This window comes from Prionailurus viverrinus, chromosome E2, assembly GCF_022837055.1.
Source record: "Prionailurus viverrinus isolate Anna chromosome E2, UM_Priviv_1.0, whole genome shotgun sequence".
Taxonomy (NCBI): domain Eukaryota; kingdom Metazoa; phylum Chordata; class Mammalia; order Carnivora; family Felidae; genus Prionailurus; species Prionailurus viverrinus.
Window position 1 is genome coordinate 39,837,722 of NC_062575.1, and position 24,282 is coordinate 39,862,003.

General features: G+C 46.4%; 1 long non-coding RNA gene across 2 annotated transcripts; it reads right to left on the reverse strand.

Annotated features, from left to right (window-relative positions):
• Positions 1-18,121: 18,121 nt before the first annotated feature.
• LOC125153204 (uncharacterized) lies at positions 18,122-21,235 on the reverse strand. Of its 2 annotated transcripts, none has more exons than XR_007147433.1 (3): positions 21,145-21,235; positions 19,654-20,101; positions 18,122-18,664 (listed from the first exon to the last, which is right to left on the reverse strand). It is a non-coding gene; the product is annotated as an uncharacterized LOC125153204 (long non-coding RNA). The 2 variants fall into 2 exon arrangements; XR_007147432.1 differs by lacking the exon at positions 21,145-21,235 and adding an exon at positions 20,910-20,967.
• Between the last annotated feature and the right edge of the window lie 3,047 nt (positions 21,236-24,282).

Below are 24,282 nucleotides of genomic sequence, written 5' to 3' on the forward strand. Positions count from 1 at the left end.
TTAAGCATCTGACTTTGGCTTAGGTCATGATCTCATGGTCTGTGGGTTCAAGCCCCACATCAGGCTCTGTGCTGACAGCCCAGAGCCTGAAGCCTGCTTTGGATTCTGTGTCTCCCTCTCTCTCTCTCTCTGTGCCCTCCCCTGCTCACGCTCTGTCTCTCTCTAAAAAATAAATAAACATTTTTTAAAAAGTCACTGAGAGACATTGAGATCTTCTTCTTACAGTGGTGTGATCTAATTTATCCTGTTACACAATTTTACTGGTGGTAAGGGAGCAGTTTCTTTGTTTCTAGGCAAGGATAGAAAGACAGCCCATAAATCCCTTTTCTTTCTCTAGATGGTGCTATTTGGAGGCCGGAAGCCTGGAACTCAGCTGCCATCTTGAGACCAGAAGCCAGTCTGAGGGAAAGATCCCACCCTGAAGAACCCATGGCAGAGGAATGGAGATAACCAGGATCCTTGAGGGTATGGCCAAATTCTTGAGTGAAGAACCCTGCTAATTTTTTTACTTCTTGATTTCCTGGTATATGAGATAAAATTCCTTCTTGGTAAGTCAATTTAGGTTTGAGTTTCTGCTACTTAGGGCTGAAAACATCTTAACTGATAAATGTTGTGGACACACTTCTTCCTCAGGCAACCCTTAGATGGTTTTAAAACAACTTTGCCCATGAAGAACCTACATCCCACAGATATAGATACACAGTCTCAATCAAGGTGTCACATTCTCTCCTCCCAATCAGAAAGCTAAGCAGGATTGAATTCTGTACGATTGACCCTTGACCAACATGGGTTTGACCGGTATGGATCCACTTACATTTGGATTTTTTTTTCCATAAATATGGCATTGTGCTATAAATGTATTTTCTCTTCCTCATGTTTTCTTAATAACGTGTACTTTTCCCTAGCTTACTTTATTGTCAGACTACAGTGTATCATACATATACCATGCAAAATAGGTGTCAATCAACTATGTTATCTATAAGACTTTCAGTCAACAGGCTATTGGTAGTTAAGTTTTGGAGAAATCAAAAGCTACATACAGATTTTCAACTGCATGTGGTCAGTGCCCCTAATTTCTGCATTGCTCAAGCATCAACTGTATTAATCAGTTGGAAGTGCAGAAACCAAACTCAAAATTGGCCTAATAAAAAATGGTGTGTGGGGGGTGGGGGCAGGTATTGGTTTGTACCCAATACCCTGGAATATGACTGGAAAGGATGGGGGCAATTGTAACTTCAGACATGGCTGGTTTCAAGGATCCAAAGGCATTGTCAGAAATCTGACCTTTCTCCTCCTCAGTTATATTCTCTTCTGTGTCAGCCTTGCTGTCACTCAGCCTCCTGCCAACTGATGGTGGGAAGTATTTGGTTCACGTGTGACCAGCCTGAACTTCCCAGTGCGAGGATATCTTTTTCCCATTAGCAAAGCAAAGGACATGAGTTGGGTTCTCATTGGCCTAGCCTGGATCGTGCGTATATCCCCAAACCACTATGACTAGAGAACATTGTGCTCTGACCGGCCAGACTCACATCTCATGTCTATCTTGGGAGCCAAGACTGGGCTCAGTCCCCCCTGAATCAAAGGGATGGAGAGAGAGAAGGGTATAGTTCCCCAAGAAAACAGGTATTGCTGCCAGAAGGGAAAAAGGTTTCCAGGCAGGCAAAAATCATAGATAAAGCTGTGTAAACATGGGCAGTCTGGTGTACTTGGCTTCAGTGAGAAGGCTGGGCTTGGGGTGACGACATGACTGCTATGTCAAGTCTTTGCCAGTCCAGCAGCTAGGAGGAGAGGGGTAAGTCCAGGGGGAGGAACTGTCTGCATTTGGGTTCATCCAGGTAAAGGCCAGAAACAATGCAAGTAGTTTCTTTGGGAGGTGAAGATAAACACTGGCAATGGGACAGGATGGGGGGAGGGGGCGAAATGGGGTGAGACAAAAGGGAAGGGAGCCAACAAAGGGTGTGCTGTCAGGCAAGCTGCAGCTACAGGGCACTGAGCTGGATCTCTCACCAGAGGAAGAGAGGGGAGCCCATCTCGGAGTAGCCCACTGAAGGGAGAGGAAGTGGGGGCATTTATCCACCAAGGCCGGCTGGTGAGGCCCCATCCCAGCAGGTTGATTCTCTGGCATGGCTGGACAGCTCTGTTGGTGGACACAGGTGAGTTCTGGAGCTTTGGAGAAAGCCCCCAGGTAAACAGATGCAGAGGCTGGCTGTTGGGCTTTGACCTGCCCGATGTGGGCAGCGTATCAACGGCGTCTGCTGCGGAACTCACATGATTAGGCCTCTACCACGCGCTCTACAAGTAACCTCGAATCCTAGCAAAACCCCCTTGAGGCAACGCTCAACCTCCAAATTCACCAAGGAGCCCTGAGAAGAGGCCTACAGCCGGAAAGATGAAAGGGCAGGGGTTTGGACCCCAGAAGACTGGCTCTGGGGCTACTGCTTTCCCCACAAACCCCCACAAATCCATCAGGGTATTCTAGGCCACCGCCGAGCCCTGCAGCTTCTCAGAGAAGGAAAGCAAGAGGCCACTTTGGAGAGCCTCCAGCGGCCCGCCTTTGGTGATAGTCACTCTCTGGGGCCCCCATTGTGGGCCCCTTGGGTGCCCACTGTGGTCAACAGGCACGCCTTCCCTTCTGAGGCGGCAGCTTCTTGCAGACTGTCTTCTCAGGAATGTTTTTCTGCAGATGCTAATGGATGACCCTTACATTTCCCAGGAAAGCCTCCCTCATTTGAAGTGGCTCAAGATCTCCACTCCTAATTGCAATCTTTCCAGAGCTCATTTTGGCCACTTGGCTCTTATTTCTGAGGTGTTGATGGATGTGGGAGGAGAGGAAAGTGAGAAGAAGCGCATTTGAGGCTCAGCTCCCCTGTAGAAGCTGTGACTCCAGAGGCAGTGTTTAGGTGATCAGAATTGTAATAGGCAAAATAACTCTGTTTTCTTTTCAGTTCTAAGCCCAATTTACCCCCGGTTTGTACCCTAATATAAGCCACACCCATTCCTGCTGAAATCATGACTTGTCATGTAAAGATCGGCCACTGTTTCTTGGTGATATGGGTTTATCATAGGCACAAAATTATTTCTAGAAGGCTCACCCCTAATTTTTGAAGTTAAAGTCTATGGGAAAACGTGAACTGAGTTGAAGAAGTTTATATGTATGAAATTTTTAAGAAGTCACGTGCACGTGCTCACAGGTGTACGAATGCTTAGGAAGCCCTTGCCAGGCACTATTTTGAGCGCTTTGCACATATTAAGTAATTTCATCCTCACAACAACCTGATTAGATCAATGCTATCATTCCATGCTGCAGATAAGAAAATTGAGGCCAAGAGAGGTTAAGCCACTTGCCCGAGTGAAGCTGGGATTTGAACCGCAGCTTGGCCCCAGGGTATGTGACAAATACGCTGGCACAGGAGACCCTTGGGCCTCTGCAGACACACACTGACGCCGTCCCCCCCCCCCCCCCACACACACACACCCGCCAACTGCACTCTCTCACACACGAGCACACACATTCCTTTTTGCTGGCTCTCCCCGAGGCTCTGCCCTCGCTGTGAATCCTGATACAAAAGGGCAGAGGATGCCTCCCTTCTTGCAGCCTCTCCTGGGAAGCTGGGACTCTTGTCTCCTGGTCTGAAGCCGAAAGTGCACCAATACCACGTTCCCATCCCCTGCAAGCGAAAGGGAACTGTCAGCTTCTCTGATGCCACTATCTGCTCTGATCCCCTCATCACCTTGTGATGCAGGGGAGATCTGTCCCTCAAGTTCAGGCGAGGAAAACAAGACCACACTCCTCTTGGGAATAGTGGGAATCCTAGGGTGCAGATTGTACGTTTCTTCACAGGGTCCAAAGCAGGGGCCGGGTGGCACTATTTGGCCTCTCCAACAGCCCTAGACAGGTAGATTAAGGCCCCGATTAGGTGGTGGCCTTTTGGAGGGTCTGGCACAGCCCAGAGAAGCTGTACCAACACCCCAGGTTGGGGGTTGAGGGTTGACATCACTTAAAAACCCCAGGTGTCCTGCCCGTGGGCCTGTGTGCTGTACCCCCTCACTCTCTAAGAACCCGGCAGCGTCCAGCCACACAAGATGGTTTCTCACTTAATGTCAACCCCGAGCAAGTGGCAAGGTGGCCAGCACAGCAGCCAAGCCATAAATCTCAGCTTCCTCTCCCAACTCCTGGGCTTCTCCCTCACCCTTTGTGTGGCTGACGGTTTTATGGGAAGACAAAAAATAAAAAAATAATAAAAAACAAAAAAATAAATTACTCAGGAATTTGTTTTTAATTAAGCAATAAGGCTCGATGGGGCCTGGCTGCTGCCTCATAAAGCCGCTCCCGGGGTGTGGGGAGGCATTTGGTCCAGATGAGTGCCTCAAATCAGCCTGGAATGTGATTAGATGATTACTCCCCGGAGTTAATACAAGATGATCTTCCCCAGAGTTGTCTTATTGCCATTATAAAAAGTCTGCAGGCAGGAGGGGAGCTCTGCTGCTTGGAGAAGATGAAAACGCCGATTCTAGCTGTCAGGGCAGCCATCGGGGCTGAGCGCCCGTCCCCCACACACACCTGCTCCAACGGTAGAGGCCCTGGCTGGCCCACCAGGCAGGGCGGACGCTAGCATCTTTCAAAATAAATGGGTCCCTGTGCACAGGGAAGAGAATGTTTCAATGGAGAAGCCAGGGGGCAAGATGCAAGGAAATGTGGCTTTGAGATACTTTCTCTTCTCCTGCCAGAAGCTACATGCCATCATTCTCACCCCCAGGGCAGCTCAATGCATCTCACGCACGCTACAGAGACTAAACACATTTTCGGCCTCCTAAATCTCTCTCTCTTTCTCCCCTTTCTCTCTCTCTGTAACTTCCCAGGGGAAAGGATTCTCACTTTCTGAGTCATATGCTGACCTACGACTGGATGTGCTGGACCTGGACAATAGACAAAGGAAAACAGAAAACTAAAGACACCAGAGAAGTGAAGCTGGTCCACATAATAAAAAGCTGAGATGGGAAAAGATGAGGAAGAAAAGGAACAGACAGCTGCCTGGCTGCGTGTCAGGGAGAATTGGGAGGGCCAGGAGACCAGAGTGGGGAAGGAAAGGAATCTTGGAGAGGTGCCACTGTCTACTAGGAGGTGGAAATGAGCGGTGATGGAGAGGAGTTTTGAACATTTGCTGAACCTTAAGAATGTGTTTTCTCTTGCGACATGTCCTCAAGAGTCTGACCCTAGATTTAGAAGTTCTCTAAAGAACTTTGTGGATGTGGTTCCATCTTTCTTTGACTGCCACACACACACACACACACACACACACACACACACACACAGACTGAGCCACGTGGGACCCCAGTTACATCTGGGTTACACTAACAAGGTTGAAGGCAAAATTGGAAGACCTAGGGATTAGAGAGTCAAACACAGGAATCCCTAGGACCAGCTTCTGTACAAAGGGACATGAATGCTAATACAGGAGGCAGCCAGAAGGAAGCAGAGGCAGACCCAGGTAAGGCAAGGGCTCATTCATACACATAAATAGCCAAGAGCAAGAGCTTTGGAGCCAGACAGCCCTGGATTAGAGTGTCAGTTCTGCCACTTTCCAGGAGGGTGGCTCAGGAAAGTCCTTTGAACTCTCTGAGCCTCACTTATCTCACGTGCAAAATGAGACTGAATATGAGGTTGATAGTGGAACTAACTTTCTTGGGATATTTCCAGGCTCGAGTGAACTATGGACAAGAGCACTGAGCACACTGCTGAACACATAGAAAATGCCCAGCAAGTGTTCAAAGGTATTACTATTGTTAACTGAAAGCTGCCCATGCCTTACGATGATCCCACTGAAATAGCATTTTTAAGAAGCCCCAAACTCAGACGTGCAAGTCAGAGGTAACTTACGTGACCTCTAAGGCCACAAGATCTGTTCAGGACTCCCCTGAAGATGGATGGATTTAGGAAGAGTCTTTTCTCCTTGATACTGTGCGCTGTGGTACCAGGGCAGAGACTGGGGACAAAGAAGGTGGATTTTAGATGAGAAATTCACCGTATCTTTTCATGCTAGGAAAAAAAAATTAAATTAAAGCAATGGAAAAAGATTGTTTTGGCAATATTTGTGTGCCTAAAGATTGTGTAGCAAACACTAATGATATGAGGGGTGGATATAATGATATTATCATTAAAAAACAGAATTCAAGGGGCACCTGAGTGGCTCAGTAGATTAAACATCTGAATCTTGATTTCAGCTCAGTCATGATCCCATGGTTTGTGAGTTTGAGCCCCGAATCAGGCTCTGCGCTGTCAGTACTGAGCCTCCTTGGGATTCTCTCTCTCCCTCTCTCTCTCTTCCCCTCACTGTTCTCTCTCTCTCTCTCTTTCTCAAAATAAATAAATAAACTTAAAAAAATAAAATTCAAGGCAAAATTCTTTTAAAAAAAATGTCTTGAGGCACCTGGTGGCTCAGTCGGTTAAGCACCTGACCTTTGATCTCAGCTCAGGTTATGATCTCACAGTTCATGAGTTAGAGCCTCACATCAGGCTCTGTGCTGACAGCTCAGAACCTGCTTGGGATTCTCTCTCCCTCTCTCTGCCCTCCAATGCTGGTGATCTCTCTTTCTCAAAATAAGTAAACAAGCATTTAAAAAAATTTTTTTTAACTTCTCATTTTGATAAAATGAACAATTCGTCAAGAAAAAACATAATAGATAACATTTGGAGAACATCAGTTAGGCTAATGACAGGTGCTTCAAAAGAGAATGATTTGAATTTCGATGGGTTAAGAAAATTGATAAAAAAATTAAATGTTTTCACAGAACTGACTCTTATGACCAAGAAGGAAGAGTCAAACATTAAGTGAAGGATATCTTACTGAGCGATCAGACATTGTGTCTGAAAGCATATGCTTCTCCAAACCAACATGATTCAAGCTTTGTTCACTCTGAGAATGTTCAGGCAGTTGCAAGGGTATCCTATGTTTTGTTAAACGGAAGATAAACACTCTCACAACTTTATTTCATTTTTGAAGGTCAAGTCACTTTTTTTTCCTTTTTTATTTTCTGATTGTGAGTTGATTCGCTTTCAGGGATTTTTGAGAGTCGTTGTCCTCGGTTAACAAGGACCCCCTGCACATGTAATGAACTGAGGTATGGATGTTAGGTTTCTTTCTCCATCAGAAAACCTAAAGGGAAACCGGTCCCATAAACAGCAGACACACACAAGCTTTTACAAATGCAACTGTGATGCCAGAGTCCAAAGAGACCCCTCTTACAGAGAACAGCTTCTGCATGTAGCAAGTGTGGCTGAAACCGGAGGCAGTTGGCCTCAGAACCTAACTCTAGCTGTGCTTCTAAGGGGAAACTCAAATCAACAAAACAAGTATTGAGCAACCACTGTGCGTGTGCACATGGGCACTGAGCCCAAGGCCCTTGTCCTCAGGACCTTAGTCTCTAGGGAGGCAGAGTCACAGAAGGACTCAGGATGCTGAGCGACAGAGCAGGAACAGGGCCCAGCAGGGGGCGCTGTGGGGTATAAACGAAGAGTAGCCGTTCCACCACCTCAATCTGGGGGCCAGGGGCGCCTTGCAGTTGGGGGGACACTCAGCCTGAGGCCTGAAGACTGGATTTCCCAGGTGAAAGTCACAGGGAAGAGTGTTCCAGGAAACAGCAAAAATGCAGACACGAAAGACAGACCACCTGTAGGCAGGAAGCCGGAAGCCTGCGCATTGAGAAAGAACGGATGCTGACGCTAATGGCAAAGAACCACTCCCCAATCCAGAATCCGACCTTTGAGCTTCAAAGCCTCTGAGGGCTCAGGGAGGAGCAGCTTTGGGGGCCACAGGTATGTGTAGAAACCACAGCTTTCCCTGACTGCCCAAACCTGGATACAGGGGGAGGAGCCCAGCAGAGCGGAGGCCCCTGAACCCTGCAGCCCCTGCCCCGGGGCTCCCCTTCCCTGGAGGGCCTCACTGACCCCTGCAGGGATGGAAGTAAGGAAGGGCCAGACTCATTCGCTGTACTCTAACCTGAGAAAGGACGCAGCCCAAGGCCCCGACAGTGAGGTGAGGCCTTCCCAAGAGCTGGGCAGGAACAAACAAGAAACATAGATGCAGTCATCATGGTGGTTGCCAGGTTGCCATCGTGTCAATGGTAATGAGCCAGGCACTCGACAGAACTGCAACGGGACAATCTGTTTGAGTTGGTGGTTTTGCTATGTTCATTTCGGATAGAGTTTCTCAACAGTGGCACTGTTGACGTTTGGGCTGTAGGATTTTTTGTTATGGGGGCTGTCCTGTGCATTGTAGGCCATTTAGCAGCATCCCTGGTCACCATCCACTAGAAGCCAGGAGTACCCCAAGTTGTGGAACCAAAAATGTCTCCAGACATTGTGCAATCTCCCTGGGGAGCAAAATTGCCCACAATTGAGAACTATGGATTTTAAGCATGAATCTCATGGAGAACATCTCCCAGTTCTCCAAGAGACCCAGGAAACTGACCTTCCCACAGAAGCATCAAGGGTTGGTTTATGTGATGAGAGATCCTATAATAATTCAACAGGGGTTGTATTGTCGTTAGTGGATTGAAAAAGAATCTCCATCATCTCCAAGTTCCCTTTCTAGACTGACAACTTAAAGAAGGTGCCCCCTCTGGACTGGGCACAGCTTGGCAAGTGGAGTGAAGGTTAGATTTTGGCTCTCTTTCATCTCTGCTGAGCACTGTGTGCAGTGAACAACCTGCTCAACTGTATGCAATGACCTTGTAAGGAAAACTGCCTTCTGGGCTCAGAACTGGGAAATATTCCAAACCAAAGGCAAATAAATACATTCCGGGTTTTAGTTAGATGCAGTACTGCCCATTGGGAAAGTCTGCTCTATGCTTTACATGATGAATTCAGGAAAAAATGTAAATTGAGCAAGAAAGTTTGGACTCCAGACAAACACTCTGGCCAGGTGAAACCCTGTCCCTAATTGACACTGACGGTAGCCAGAGGCCCATGTGATCAGTGCTCCTTTCAGGGAGGGGTGGGGGAAGGATACAGGGGGTTCAGGGCAGCCTTAATACCAGAGAATGAAAACCAGAAGGGACCCACTTTCTTAAACAGGAAATAGATACTCCAAAACCACTCCCTGGTCACAGCGCAGAGAGCTGCTATGTGCTTGCCTTGGAACGCCTCTGATGCACTAATCCACATGCTCTGAGCTGGCTGTTCTCTCCCACGGAGAAGCTGCAGATTCAGTCTTTGACCTCACACACACAGTGCCCTGGGCTCAAGGTGCTGAGGAACCCCCAGCCCCCCAGCTGAGACTAACTATAACGCTTTGAAAAGCCTGCGTGGTGGAGACAAATCAGCCAAAAGAGATCAAAGTGGCTGGCTGGAGGAGGATAGGAGGAGGGAGGGATTCAAGGTAAGCCTTTGAGTGCTGTTTTGTTTGCTTTTTTAAACCTTGAGACTTAATTTGAAGAAGCATTTGGGAGTTTTTGTTGCAATTTGGGGGGGGGGGGGCGGGGAGGAGCTGTTGTTTGTTTTACAGTAAGTATTTTAAAGTTTTGTTAACACACACGTACACTCACATATACTCTTTAAAGGGCCCTTACGTGCTGGCTGTTTCAAGTTCTCTGTACTTTCTTCTAGTAATACCAGACTTCCAGGACAGCCCTGTGAGCTGACAGCCTGGCGAGAGGGGGCTTAGGGGAGGGGTCAGTAGACATTTGGTTGCCCCATAGTTCCTGCAGGCACCTGGCCATAGGCTCCAGACAAACCCCCTGGATACCAAATAGACAATGCCTACTCTGGATCACAAAGCAGTTGGGATGATGAGATACCCCCCATCAATACACGGGCAGGAGAAGGGCACGTGGGTCCCAGGTACAGCTTAGTAGTGACTTTGATGGGAAATAGGAACGGTTTTTGCCTCTGGGGTCTAGAGTTGTTTTTTTCATCGCAATCAAAGGAATTCAAAGAACAGTTCGACTCTAGGTGAGAAGACATTCCTACATTTTGTCAAACCCAGAAGAAGCCATCCATTTCCTGAATCCCTTTGGAATTTGTGGTTCGACAAATTAGAGAAATGGTGACATGATTGTTCTGTCTCCTGTGTCTAGCTGTGCTCCCCAGCCAGCAAAAATCAAAACAAAGGCCAGATGGTTTGACCTGCCTCCATAAGACCCTGAAGACCATGGGGACATGGAAACCACTAATAATTTCCACGTCTCTTCCCAAGGCCACTCCTGACCTCTGTCTATTTGTCTCTGATTGGAAGGTGTTACTGAGCTGTCCCCGTAGGATTCTGTCTTCTCCCCTTTCTGCCCCCTGCAGCGTCAGGGGTGGAGTTAGGGGTCAGGGCAACAGTAAGAACTAGGCTCATTTCAGAAATATTGTTTCTCTTAACTCCAGTTGCCCCTTTAGAAAGATTTTTGGCGTGATATTTTCCCCAGGGCCTTTGTAAGGCTGTTTTGATGCCTAGATTGGTTTTGTTTTGTTTGTTTCTTTCTAGCTGTATTTTATTTCATTTGGTGTGAGAGGTCTTGCGTTTTGTTGTTGTTATTGTTGTTATGTCTTTGATTTTGCTGATTTATTTTATTTATTCAGAGCTCTGCTTATTAAGGTGTGGGTGAGGGAAACTGGGACTCTTGGGAAATTCCCTCTTGTTGGCTTTGGAAAGGGGAGGGGAAGTTCTGACCTTGGCCTCCCAGTCAGGAAATAGCTAAAGAATTCCTAGCAGAATGCAAGAAAGACCTTTACCTAATGCATTTAGGGAAAGAGTTCCTGACAATGGAAAATTGAGCGTGCTTTCTTATTTTTTTTTTACTGCTCTCTAACAATAGGTAACTTGCAAGTTTTCCAGCATGATTTTCTTCTTTTTTTTTTTAGTTTAATTATTTTTTATTTTATTTTTTAAATCTACTTCCAAGTTAGTCAGCATATAGTGCAATAATGATTTCAGAATAGAAAGCAGTGATTCATCTCTACATATAACACCCAGGGCTCATCCGAACAAGTGTCTTCCTTAATGCCTCTTGCCCATTTAGCTCATCTGTCCACCCACAACCCCTCCAGCACCCCTCAGTTTGTTCTCTATATTTAAGAGCTTCTTCTGTTTTGTCCCCCTCCCTGTTTTTCAACGTTTTTTATTTATTTTTGGGACAGAGAGAAACAGAGCATGAACGGGGGAGGAGCAGAGAGAGAGGGAGACACAGCATCGGAAACAGGCTCCAGGCTCCGAGCCATCAGCCCAGAGCCTGACGCGGGGCTCGAACTCACGGACCGCGAGATCGTGACCTGGCTGAAGTCGGACGCTTAACCGACTGCGCCACCCAGGCGCCCCCCCTCCCTGTTTTTATATTATTTTTGCTTCCCTTCCCTTATGTTCATCTGTTTTGTATCTTAAATTCTACATATGAGTGAAGTCATATATTTGTCTTTCTCTAATTTCACTTAGCCTAATACTCTCTAGTTCCATCCACGTAGTTGCAAATGGCAAGATCTCATTCTTTTTTATTGCTGAGTAATACCCCATTGTATATATATACGCCACATCTTCTTTATCCATTCATCCATCGGTGGACATTGGGGTTCTTTCCATACTTTGGTTAGTGTTGATAGTGCTGCTATAAACATTGGGGTGCATGTGCCCCTTTGAAACAGCATACCTGTATCCCTTGGATAAATACCTAGTAGTACAGTTGCTGGGTCATAGGGTAGTTGTATTTTTAATTTTTTGAGGAACCTCCGTACTGTTTTCCAGAGTGGCTGCACCAGTTTGCATTCCCACCAGCAGCGCAAAAGGGTTCCTCTTTCTCCACATCCTTACCAATATCTGTTGTTGCCTGAGTTGTTAATGTTAGCCATTCTGACAGGCGTGAGGTGGTATCTCATTGTGGTTTTGATATTTATGTCCCTGATGATGCATGATGTGGAGCAGTTTTTCACATGTCTGTTAGCCATCTGGATGTCTTCTTTGGACAAGTGTCTATTCCAGCATGATTTTCTTTCCTACCTAGATGGCCACCAAACCCCAACTCCCAGACTGCCATTTTTCTTAAATCTAATACATTAAGCTTTTGAAACACACACAAATTCCAGTGTAATTGGAAACCATGTGAAGAACAAATGTAGGAAATACTCTACATGCTAGGAGATTCTAAATTACAGACTATATAACTATGTATTTGTTTTCACTTGTAAAATCCACATTCTTTTAGTGTACAGTTCCACGTGTTTTGGCGAATGTGTGCTGTGGAACCATTAGCACGAGCAGAATACACCAGCATTTCCATCACCCCAAAATTACCCTCATTTTGCTCCTGTGTAGTAACCCCACACTTGACCTGAAACGATGCTGGTATGTTTTCCATCTTACAGTTTCGCCTTTTCAGAATGCCATTTAAACTGGAACATGCAGTATGGAACTTCTGAGTTTGGGATTCTTCTAACTTAACGCATTTGAGCTCCATCCTTGTTACTGGGTCTGTAGTGGTTTGTTCCTTATTAGGACTGAGTTCCTTTCATTTCGCTGTATGAATATACCGCACTTTGTTCATCCATTCAGCGCTTGAAGGACATTTGGACCGTTTCCAATTTTTGGTTTTTATGAATAAAGCTGTTATATGCATTTGTGAACAGGTTTGGTGTGAACAAAAGTCTTTATTTCCCCTGAGTAAGTACAAGTGAGGTTTCTGAGCCATATGGTGAGAGTATGTTCAGCTTCTTCAGACATTGTCCAACCATTTCTCAAATGGTTGTACCATTTTGCAGTGTGTGAGAGTCTCAGTTGATCTACATCCTCACCAGCACCTGGTATTATCACTTTTTGTTTTGGTTTGGTTTCTATAGCCATTCAAATAGGTGTGCAGTGGTATCTCATTATAATTTTAATTTGCATTTCCCTAATGTCTAATGATACTGATCGTTTCCTACGTGCTTACTTGCCATCCATATATCTTCTTTGGTAAATCACCTACTGGAATATTTTGACCATTTTTAAATTGAACAGTTTATTTCCTTTTTGTTCAGTTTTGGGAATTCTTTACATATTCTGAATAAATATCTGTTTGTCAGGTATGTGATTTGCAAATATATGCCCCTAGCCTGTGGCTTTTCTTTTTCTTTTAAAAGTGTATCTCACAGAACAAAAGCTTAATTTTGATAAAGTCCAATTTTTCCTTTTTTTTCCTTTCTGGATCATGCTTTTGGTGTCTATCTAAGGACTCTTTGCTTGACCCACGCCCAAAGGTTTTTCCCAATGTTTTCTTCTAAAACTATTATACTTGGAGTCTTACATTTAGGTCACCAATCCATCGTTAGTACATTTTTGTATAAAACATGAGATCTACCTGGAGGTTCATTTTTTTACATATGGACATCTAGTTATTCCAGCACCATTTGTTAACAACACTGTCCTTCCTCATCCTCTTTATGGAGTCTAAGCAGGGAGGTTTGATGAAGCATTTTTGAAGATGCTGCTGGAGTTTGTCTCAAGAAACAGGAGTAGAACAGGAGCATCATGGAAGAGATGATGAGTTTTCTGTTTCAAGAAAACTTCCATTGGCCAACGCAATCTCGAGAAAGAAGAACAAAGCCTGGGCATCACACTCCCGCATCTCAAACTATACAAAACTATAGTCATCAAAGGAGTATGGTATTGGCATAAAAACAGACACATAGGTAGGTGGAACAGAATCAAGAGTGCAGCAATAAACCCACACATATATGACCAATTAATTTACAACAAAGGAGCTGCGAACATGCAACGAGGAAAAGACAGTCTCTTTAATAAATGACGTAGGCAAACCAGACAGCCACATGCAAAAGAATGAAGCTGGACCACTACCTTACACTATGTATAAAAATTAACTCAAAATGCCTTAAGGACTTGAACATGAGACCTAAAACCACCAAAGTCCTAGAAGGACACAGGTGCTAAGTTCCTTGACATCGGTCTTACTGATGATTTTTTGTTTCTGACACGAAAAGCAAAGGCAACAAAAGCAAAAATAAACAAGCAGGACTTATTGTGGTGATCACAATATATACAAATATGGAATCACTCTATTGTATACCTGAAATTAAACTAATGTTCAATGTCAACAATATCTCAATTAAAAATAATATTAAAATTAAAAAGTAAATAAATAAAGAGGCACCTGGGTGGCTCAGTTGGTTGAGTGTCCAACTTGAGCTCAGGTCATGATCTCACGGCTCGTGGGCTCAAGTCCTGCATTGGGCTCTGGGCTGACAGCTCAGAGCCTGGAGCCTGATTCGGATTCTGTGTCTCCCTCTCTTTCTGCCTCTCTCTCTCTCTCTCTCTCTCAAAAATAAACATTAAGAAATAAATTAATTGTTTAACATAGTGCTGGAAGTTCTAGCATCAGCAATCAGACAACAAAAGGTCAAAGGCATCAAAATTGGCAAAGATGAAGTCAAGCTTTCGCTTTTTGCAGATGACATGATATTGTACATGGAAAATCCGATGGACTCCACCAAAAGTCTGCTAGAACTGATACATGAATTCAGCAAAGTTGCAGGATACAAAATCAATGTACAGAAATCAGTTGCATTCTTATACACTAACAATGAAGCAACAGAAAGACAAATAAAGAAACTGATCCCATTCACAATTGCACCAAGAAGCATAAAATACCTAGGAATAAATCTAACCAAAGATGTAAAGGATCTGTATGCTGAAAACTATAGAAAGTTTATGAAGGTAATTGAAGAAGATTTAAAGAAATGGAAAGACATTCCCTGCTCATGGATTGGAAGAATAAATATTGTCAAAATGTCAATACTACCCAAAGCTATCTACACATTCAATGCAATCCCAATCAAAATTGCACCAGCATTCTTCTCAAAACTAGAACAAGCAATCCTAAAATTCATATGGAACCACAAAAGGCCCCGAATAGCCAAAGTAATTTTGAAGAAGAAGACCAAAGCAGGAGGCATCACAATCCCAGACTTTAGCCTCTACTACAAAGCTGTCATCATCAAGACAGCATGGTATTGGCAAAAAAACAGACACATAGACCAATGGAATAGAATAGAAACCCCAGAACTAGACCCACAAACGTATGGCCAACTCATCTTTGACAAAGCAGGAAAGAACATCCAATGGAAAAAAAGACAGTCTCTTTAACAAATGGTGCTGGGAGAACTGGACAGCAACATGCAGAAGGTTGAAACTAGACCACTTTCTCACACCATTCACAAAAATAAACTCAAAATGGATAAAGGACCTGAATGTGAGACAGGAAACCATCAAAACCTTAGAGGAGAAAGCAGGAAAAGACCTCTCTGACCTCAGCCGTAGCAATCTCTTACTCGACACATCCCCAAAGGCAAGGGAATTAAAAGCAAAAGTGAATTATTGGGACCTTATGAAGATAAAAAGCTTCTGCACAGCAAAGGAAACAACCAACAAAACTAAAAGGCAACCAACGGAATGGGAAAAGATATTTGCAAATGACATATCGGACAAAGGGCTAGTATCCAAAATCTATAAAGAGCTCACCAAACTCCACACCCGAAAAACAAATAACCCAGTGAAGAAATGGGCAGAAAACATGAATAAACACTTCTCTAAAGAAGACATCCGGATGGCCAACAGGCACATGAAAAGATGTTCAGCGTCGCTCCTTATCAGGGAAATACAAATCAAAACCACACTCAGGTATCACCTCACGCCAGTCAGAGTGGCCAAAATGAACAAATCAGGAGACTATAGATGCTGGAGAGGATGTGGAGAAACGGGAACCCTCTTGCACTGTTGGTGGGAATGCAAATTGGTGCAGCTGCTCTGGAAAGCAGTGTGGAGGTTCCTCAGAAAATTAAAAATAGACCTACCCTATGACCCAGCAATAGCACTGCTAGGAATTTATCCAAGGGATACAGGAGTACTGATGCATAGGGGCACTTGTACCCCAATGTTCATAGCAGCACTCTCAACAATAGCCAAATTATGGAAAGAGCCTAAATGTCCATCAGCTGATGAATGGATAAAGAAATTGTGGTTTATATACACAATGGAGTACTACGTGGCAATGAGAAAAAATGAAATATGGCCTTTTGTAGCAACGTGGATGGAACTGGAGAGTGTGATGCTAAGTGAAATAAGCCATACAGAGAAAGACAGATACCATATGGTTTCACTCTTATGTGGATCCTGAGAAACTTAACAGGAACCCATGGGGGAGGGGAAGGAAAAAAAAAAAAAAAAGAGGTTAGAGTGGGAGACAGCCAAAGCATAAGAAACTGTTAAAAACTGAGAACAAACTGAGGGTTGATGGGGGGTGGGAGGGAGGAGAGGGTGGGTGATGGGTATTGAGGAGGGCACCTTTTGGGATGAGCGTTGTGTGTTGTATGGAAACCAATTTGACAATAAATTTCATATTAAAAAAAAGAAATTAATTAAAAACTAAAAAAATTTTTTTTCTTAGTTTTTAATTAAAACAAGAAATAGAGGGGCACCTGGGTGGCTCAGTCGGTTGAGTGGCCTACTTCGGCTCAGGTCATGATCTCGCAGTCCGTGAGTTCGAGCCCCATGTCGGGCTCTGTGCTGACAGCTCAGAGCCTGGAGCCTGTTTCAGATTCTGTGTCTCCCTCTCTCTGACCCTCCCCCATTCATGCGCTGTCTCTCTCTGTCTCAAAAATAAATAAACGTTAAAAATAAATTAAAAATAATAATAATAATAAAACAAGAAATAGAAAACTTCCCTAAGATGTGAAGAGTGGATGAATCAAAGCTCTTCAGTCACCTCAGCAGGAAAGGAGGAGAGAGCTGAGGGTTTGGGAAACAGGGGGTAAAGGGAGGGCAGAGCAGAGGCAGGACCTCTGGAGGCTGGGGTCTCAGGTGCTGGGAGTACCACCCATACATCCTTCCAGGAAGCAGACAGGGGGGCAAGAGCAGACATGCAAGCACATGAACTGGAGAGAAGACCGGTGAAGGATAAAGAAGAGGTTTCCAGGAAAGGTGGGGAGAGCCTGTGGGCTACTCTGCCCTGGGACACCTGGAAAGAGAGGGAGTGGGAAGAGCTGGGTAGAGAGTGTCAAACCGCAGAGCAGTTCCAGGAGAGCGTGGGCCAGGCCAGTGGGGAATCTCTGAGCCAAGGCCGCCTGTGGGGAACTGAGTGTATCCCCTCTAAAATTCCTATGTGGCCACCTAATCCCAGTGGGATGGGATTTGGCCCTCCGGGAGGTACACAGGCCACAAGGGCGGGGCCCTCAGGAATGGGCTTCCGGTCCTTATGAGAAGAGGCCAGAAAGCGAGTGAGCTTTCTCTCTCTCTCGTGTGAGGACACAAGGAAAAGACCATCTACAACTTAGAAGCCTCACCAGAGGCTAACTGTGCTGGTGCCCAATCTCAGACTTCCAGCCTCCAGGAGGGTCAGAAATCAATTTTTACTGTTTAAGCTCCCCTGTCTATAACCCGTTATGTCAGCCCCAACTAAGACATTGCCCAGGGTCCCACATCTCACAGGCACGGACCAGTACGAGCACCCCGCACACACAGACATTGGCTGGGAACAGCCCACAGGAAGTAGGGCCTTGGCATGGAAGAGTGAATTGAGAAAAGCAGTCCACCTTGACCCCTCAGCATCAGATCCCACAGTGTGAGAGCTCAGTCCCGCAAGACCACCCCTCCCACTGCAGACATCAGGCACAAGTACAGGCTGTCCCCTGTGCTCCTGACTGATTGGTTAGAGATCAGAGGTTTCAATGAACCCCTCCTTGGCTTCGTTTGATTTGCTATTATAAATAACATTTTTTCTAACATTCTTACACATTTACTTTGGTGGACACATGCCCTCATTTCTCTTGGATATACACTTAGGAGCAGCATTTCTAGGCCATGGGACAGCCTATGTTGAGCTCAGTAGACTCTGCCGATGGTTTTCCAAAGTGGTTATATCAATTTATACTCCCTCCAGAACACACTTGCTCTATATCTTTGCCGACACTTGACATCATCACCATATATAATTTTAGCAATTCTGGTGGGTATCAAGTTCAGATTTTAACATTCAGTGTGCTGACCGAACGGAAAGGGCCTGTGAACCTGCAGGCAGCTAGTATGAATCCTTTGCACCTAAGGGCTGTTTGTGCCCTGCACAGGTACCACCCTCCCACCCCCCCCCCCAACACACGTGGAAGTCAGGCTCCTCGTCTTCTTCTTTGACCACTCATGGGGAGCCCTACTTACTCCAGGGATCATTGCCCTGCACTGCTTTCCACCGTTTCACCCCATATCCACCAGTGGTAATATTCCTGAATTATTGCACGCACAGTCCATGGTGTGTACTAGGTTATGATTATGATTATCATCATCAATCACCACTATTTGGATATGCACAAATGCAAAAGGTACAAAGTCTGGAAGAAATAAAAAGATGTATAAGTGATCTGTTACTGCATAACAAGTTATCTCAAAATTGGGTGGCTTGAAATAATAAACGTTTAGTATCTCATGTAGTTTCTTCGGGTCAGGAGTTGGGGAGGGGCTTCCCTGGATGGTTATGCCTCAAGGTCATTCAGAAGGTTGCAGTTAAAGTGTCATTCTAGGCTGCAGCCACCTCAGGGCTTCCCAAGGACTGGACAATCTCTCACGTGGCTGGCAAACTGGTGCTGGTGTTGGCAGGAGGGCCTCAGTCTCTCACGTCACGGCTTCTCCACATGGCTGCTTGGCCATCCTCATGACTAGGGAGAGCGAGTGATCCAAGAGAGCAAGTCACACACTGTCATTTCCACAATATCTGCTGGTTACACAGGTGCATCTTTCCAATGTGGGAGGGAACCAAACGAGGGTATAAAATGTGAGTCCCCCTCCCATGGGTCCATGCCACCCATTTGCCCTTCCAGAGGCAACCACTCTGACCAGTTTCTCGTGAATTCTGCCAGCAATAATTTTCACACACACGCAGGAGGTCTCTCTCTCTCTCTCTCTCTCTCTCTCTCACACACACACACACACACACACACTTTTTTGCACCTTACTTTTTTTGCTCAACAGATCTTGGAAATTCTTCCACATCAGGACATACGGATCTGCCTTCTTCCCTTTGCCTGTGGTAAGCCCTGCCATTGTATGGATGTGCCATAATTTATTTAACTAGCCCCCTGTTGATGGATATTTGGGCCGGCCCATTATTTCCCCACCATAAGCAAAGCTGCTATGAATAAATATGAGCATATATCCTTCTGCAAACATACAATAATGTGTAAGAATAAATTTCTGGGAGTGGATCAGCTGGACAAAAGGATCTGTGCCTTTCTCAGTGTGATAGATGTTGCCACGTTGCCCACCATGCAAGTTGGATATAACGATTTGCATTCCCGGCAGCAAAGTTATGGATTTCATGAAGCTTTAAAGGGAAATGGCCAAAAATGTGGGGCATCTCAGGCAGCTCAGCAAGTAATTCAAGTGCAATATCAGCCATCCCCATCCTTTGAAGCCTTTCCTGGCTGCCCCAGCCCCACTTCTCAGCTGGAAAGCCTCCCCTGGCCCTCCCCCACACCACATGCTGGGCCTTTGTCTCTCTCTAGCTTGCAAGTTCCTTCCCTAAAATTCCCATTCTTGCTTTAAATGCAGCAGATGAAGAGTTCTTTGCCAGTCAGGCCCCAAAGGCTGACTTTTTGGTGCCAAAACTGTGCTCCAAGCTGTGTTATCCAACTACGACAGTTCTCACCTGCGATGACCTCTGTCCTCTGCACTGGGTGAACGGTTCTTGCTCCTCACGGATAGATGTTTTCACAGGTCTGCCCCCTGCTCAGCTCTGAGTCTCCCAAGGGCAAAGGCAGTGCTGTGTCCATCTCTGGCTCCACTGCTTGGCACAGTGTCCAATGACTGTTTGATGAGTGAATAAATGACCCAGAGGTAACTTTGTCAAACTAGTGCTGTCAGAGGCCTCTTGCTTTACCCTATTCTAGAAACTAGGTGTGTCTAGATCATTCTGAATGTTGTCTTTAGATGCAGCGTTTATTTTATCCACCTGAAGCATTTTTCAAGGGATTATGTTTCTCTTCTCATTTTTCTCGTTTTCGCCTTTGGCCTGGTCAGAGCCTCATGGGGACACGCAGGATGGGAAGCAGGCACAATAATGCCCCCAAACATAAGGATGTGCAGACTTGTCAAACCTGGGCAAACACACACACAGAAAGGGATAAATATTGACGCTGCAGAGGCAGGGGTGTGGGGGAGAGGAAGCCACCGCTCTTTTGTGGTTTCAAATCCAACACTTCAGCAATCCTAAATCCAGCAATCTGGAGAGATTTTCTTGTGAAATCAGTTTCCAAACCTCTCAAGATCACCTCCGTTAAAATCAATCTCCATAACCATTCAAATAGAAATCTTTCCCAAATGTCCCACATTTCCACGGCTTTGAGACTCTGCCTTGGGTGCATTATGTGTATTACTGATAAAGGAAGCAGCATGCAGAATCATGGGAATCAAACCAATTTGAAGTCGAGTTCATGACCTGCCCATTGTAAGTAGGACAACCACTGTTTCCTTTTTCTTCTTGTTTTCTCAACTTTTGGTTTTGAATATTTTCTTTTTTTTTTTTTTAATGTTTCTTTCTTTATTTTTGAGACAGGGGGAGAGCACAAGTTGGGAGGGGCAGAGATTGAGAGAGAGAGAGAGAGAGAGAGAGGGAGAGTGAGAGGGAGACAAAGAACCCAAAGCAGACTCCAGGTTCCCAGCTGTCAGCCCAGAGCCCGATGTGAGGCTCAAACCCACGAACTGTGAGATTATGACCTGAGCTGAACAGACTGAGCCACCCAGGTGCCCCACTGGTTTGAATATTTTCAAACCATAAGAAGAAAGGTATGATGAACATCTGTAAGTCAGGGGTCAGCAAACTCCAATCTGTGGCCTGTTTTTGCATGACCTGTGAGCTTTTATATTTTTAAGTAGCTAAAAAGAAAATCAAAAAGAGAAGGGTACCTGCATGGCTCAGTAGCTTGAGCATCCACCTCAGCTCGGGTCATGATCTCCAGTTCTTGAGTTCAAGCCCCACATGGGCTCTCTACTCTCAGCACAGCGCCCGCTTCAGATCCTCTGTCTCCCTCTCTCTCTCTGCCCCTCTCCAGCTTGTGCTTGCTAGCACTCTCTCTCTCAAAAATAAACATTAAAAAAGTTTTTTTTAAAGAAAATCAAAAGGAGAATAATGTTTCATAACCTGATAGGACAGCAAACGTTAGGGTCCCTAGGTCAAGTTTGCCCACGGGCCTGAGCACCGTCCAGGGCTGCTCTCACTGTGCAACAGCAGAGCTGAACGGCAGCCAGGGATCCTGGCTCACAGAGACTAAAATATTTACTATTTGACTGTACAGAAAAAGCCTGCCGACCTCTGACTTAGAGGCCTTACCTGTTAATACTTAGCCCCATTTGCTTCCCTCTCTTGCTGCAACATTTCTGTTGGTCTTGATACTTTGCCCTAAATGCTTTGTGTCTGCCTCACTTTCTTAGGCTCAAAGTGGGGAATGACAGGTCCAGCCTAAGGACAGATAAGATAATATGAAGTATGAAGTATTTAGCACACAGTGCTTGGCACTTAGACAAACTTGAGAAGAAGATCCAAGATAAATGCCTGGTGTTTTCCACTGAGGTGATTGCCGGAACTGCTAACTTGAAAATCATAAGCCTTGGCAGTTTCCTGAAAGCCTGGTTCCTGAAGTCTAGAAGCCAGCTTTCCCTCAGAAAGGGCTTCTTACCCGAGGAGCAAAAAAAGCCTCAGGGAGACCTCATTTTTTCCACAGCTTGTGGCTTGGCTGAGTCAACTTCTGCCTTTCCCTGAGTCACGAGTTTTTCCTCGTATTTGGAGGAGCACAGCCCTCCACCCAGGTCCTCTCCACCCACAGCTGGTCCCAGTTGGGAAGGGGTGGACGACTAGCTGGTCAGAGTCTGTGCCACCTCCAGGGGATTTCCCAGAGCTCCACCCAAATCCACACAATGTCAATGCTGGAAGGAAGGACAGACCAGGAGACTGAGGCCACAGTGGGCCCTGGACCAGCACTGTGACAAGGCTAGCTGGGGTCTCCCAGCCGCAAGACCTACGGGGTGTGCCTCCTCCCTCTGGTTTTGTAGAACCAGGGAAAGGCGTCCCTTCCTGGACATGTGCTCCATGCCAGGCGCAGTGCTGGGTGCCAGGGCGCTGTCTCAAACCAGAAAGCCCTGCCTTCAAAGGCTATCCAGCTCCCTTCCCATGGCTATCTCACGCCAGGCAGGGCCTATCTTCCCCAAGAGGCCCCTCTTGCTAGGATGTGGGGGACCTGGTGCTGAAGCACCCATGGAACCTGGCCTTGAAGGTTCTGCTCGAAGTCCCCCTCCAGCACGACTACCCCCTGGCAACCAGCAGTGCATACATTTGGGATGGCATTTTCCAGTGTCTCAAAGTCCCAACTGACCTCTCTGGTTATAAGTCAGCCTCTGGTGGGTGGGCCTTGTCTCCTCCTCTGTACTGTATGGAGGCCTGGCTATACCACCAGGACTCATCAATTCAAGTGCTTATTCAACCGGAGGCACATAAATGGGTAAAGCAGGGCAAGAGGGGAACCACAGAGAGAGGTGGGGACTGTAGTGAATGGGGTCATGTACGCAATCTAAAGGGGACAGTTCCACAGTGAGATGGGGGACCAGTGTTTTCAACTCCTCTGATTTAGAAGGTCAAAATCCTGATTTTTATATGAAATCTCTCAATAGGAAATGTTGGCAATGCATTTTATAATGTTTAAGTACGTTTATGAGGCCATAGCTTCTGTCAGATGCTCAGTAAACACTGTCCTTGCTGAGGAGGTAATAGCAGAGAAGGTGATAGAGGTGGGGATGTGGGCTCTCCAAGGCCACAATCGGTGGCCCCCTCACTTGCCTACAACCTCCACCCTCTTCTTTCTCCAGGCCTCTCTGTCCCTTCTCCTCCCCTGCCTCATCCCCTTCCTTTCTTAGTCCAAGTCCTGGCCTCACTCCTCTTGGGCTTGGAGAGGCACATTCTCACCTCACAGGCTCCGCCCACACCACCCAGGAGAGCAGGTCACCAGGTCACCGCCACTCAGCTCCTGCCTCCGAGCTCCAGCCTCCAGGCAGAGGTCCACTCTGGCTCCTGCTGCTGTCTCTTGCCTCGGTCCTGGCCCGCAGATCCTGCATGGGCCTGAGCCAGCTCCTCTCCCAAGTGCCCAGGGCCTGCCCTATTTGGCAAGACAAACTGCATCTGACCCACAGACATTTACTGTGTTTCTACTAAGTGCTGAATTCTGATCTCAGCCCTGGAGACAAAGGAATGAATGAGAGGAGTATAGTCCAGCCCATGAGGCTCAGCCTAGGTGAGGGAGACCAGCCATGAACACGTAAACAAGTGATCTAATAAGATGCCTTCAGGCTGGAGAAATACTTTACAAAGTAATAAACCTGGGTGAGGTAGTTGAGGGTGATGGAGTGGAGGCAGGAAGCTGCTCTGGGTGGCCAGGGAAGCCTCTGAGGACATGGCAGTTTGAGCTGAGACTTGAATGCCAAAAATGCAGCCATGGGAAGATCTGGAGGCAAGGGAAGCGCAAAGGCCCAGAAGTGGTCTAACAGCCTTGGCGGTGGGAACAGTCTTGGGGTTTTGAGGAACAGGAAGAAGCCAGTGTGAGATGGAAGTGCAGGGAGGGTACCAGAGGAAGTCTGAGATGGACCTCCTGGAGTGGTGAAGCTGGGAATTTCAGTCCAGGGTCCTAGAAGGCACGCGATGGCCTGGGTGGGGAGGTCCCTGCTGGAAATGTTGGAGCGGGTGGTGAGTACCTGGATCCCATTAAACTGGACTCAATCAATGTATGTTTGCAAGTTTCCACTATAAAAAAAGTTTAAAATTTAAAATAGATTAAATGCTGCTGATTTTTAATATTATGATTATTAATTTCCGGTGGCTGAGAGCAGATGACTGTGTCAGCTAGCAGCAGGGAAACCAGCCAGAGGCAGCACACGGCACAATAATTCCACCGCCTCCCTTCCTCCTCCCACTGTTCGGGGGCCCGCAGCGAAGACGCGTCCACAGCGGGATGCGAGCTGCTAGGGTGCGGAGCTGCGGTGTTGCGTTCGGCAGGGGAAACTGGTGGCAGGCGACTGGGGGATTTAGACTGGAGAACCAGCCCTGAGAGATTCCGAAAAGTAATTTCCTGCAGGTCGGGCCGATTCTAACTTGGGACACCCCGCCCGCGCACACTTCCTCCGCACTTGGGCTCTGAGCTTGGGGCGTCCAGGCTCCGCCCCCGCCCGCGCGCCCGGGCTCCGATTGGCGGAATCGCGGTGGGGGGCGTGTCTGACTGGAGTGGGCTGGCCGCAG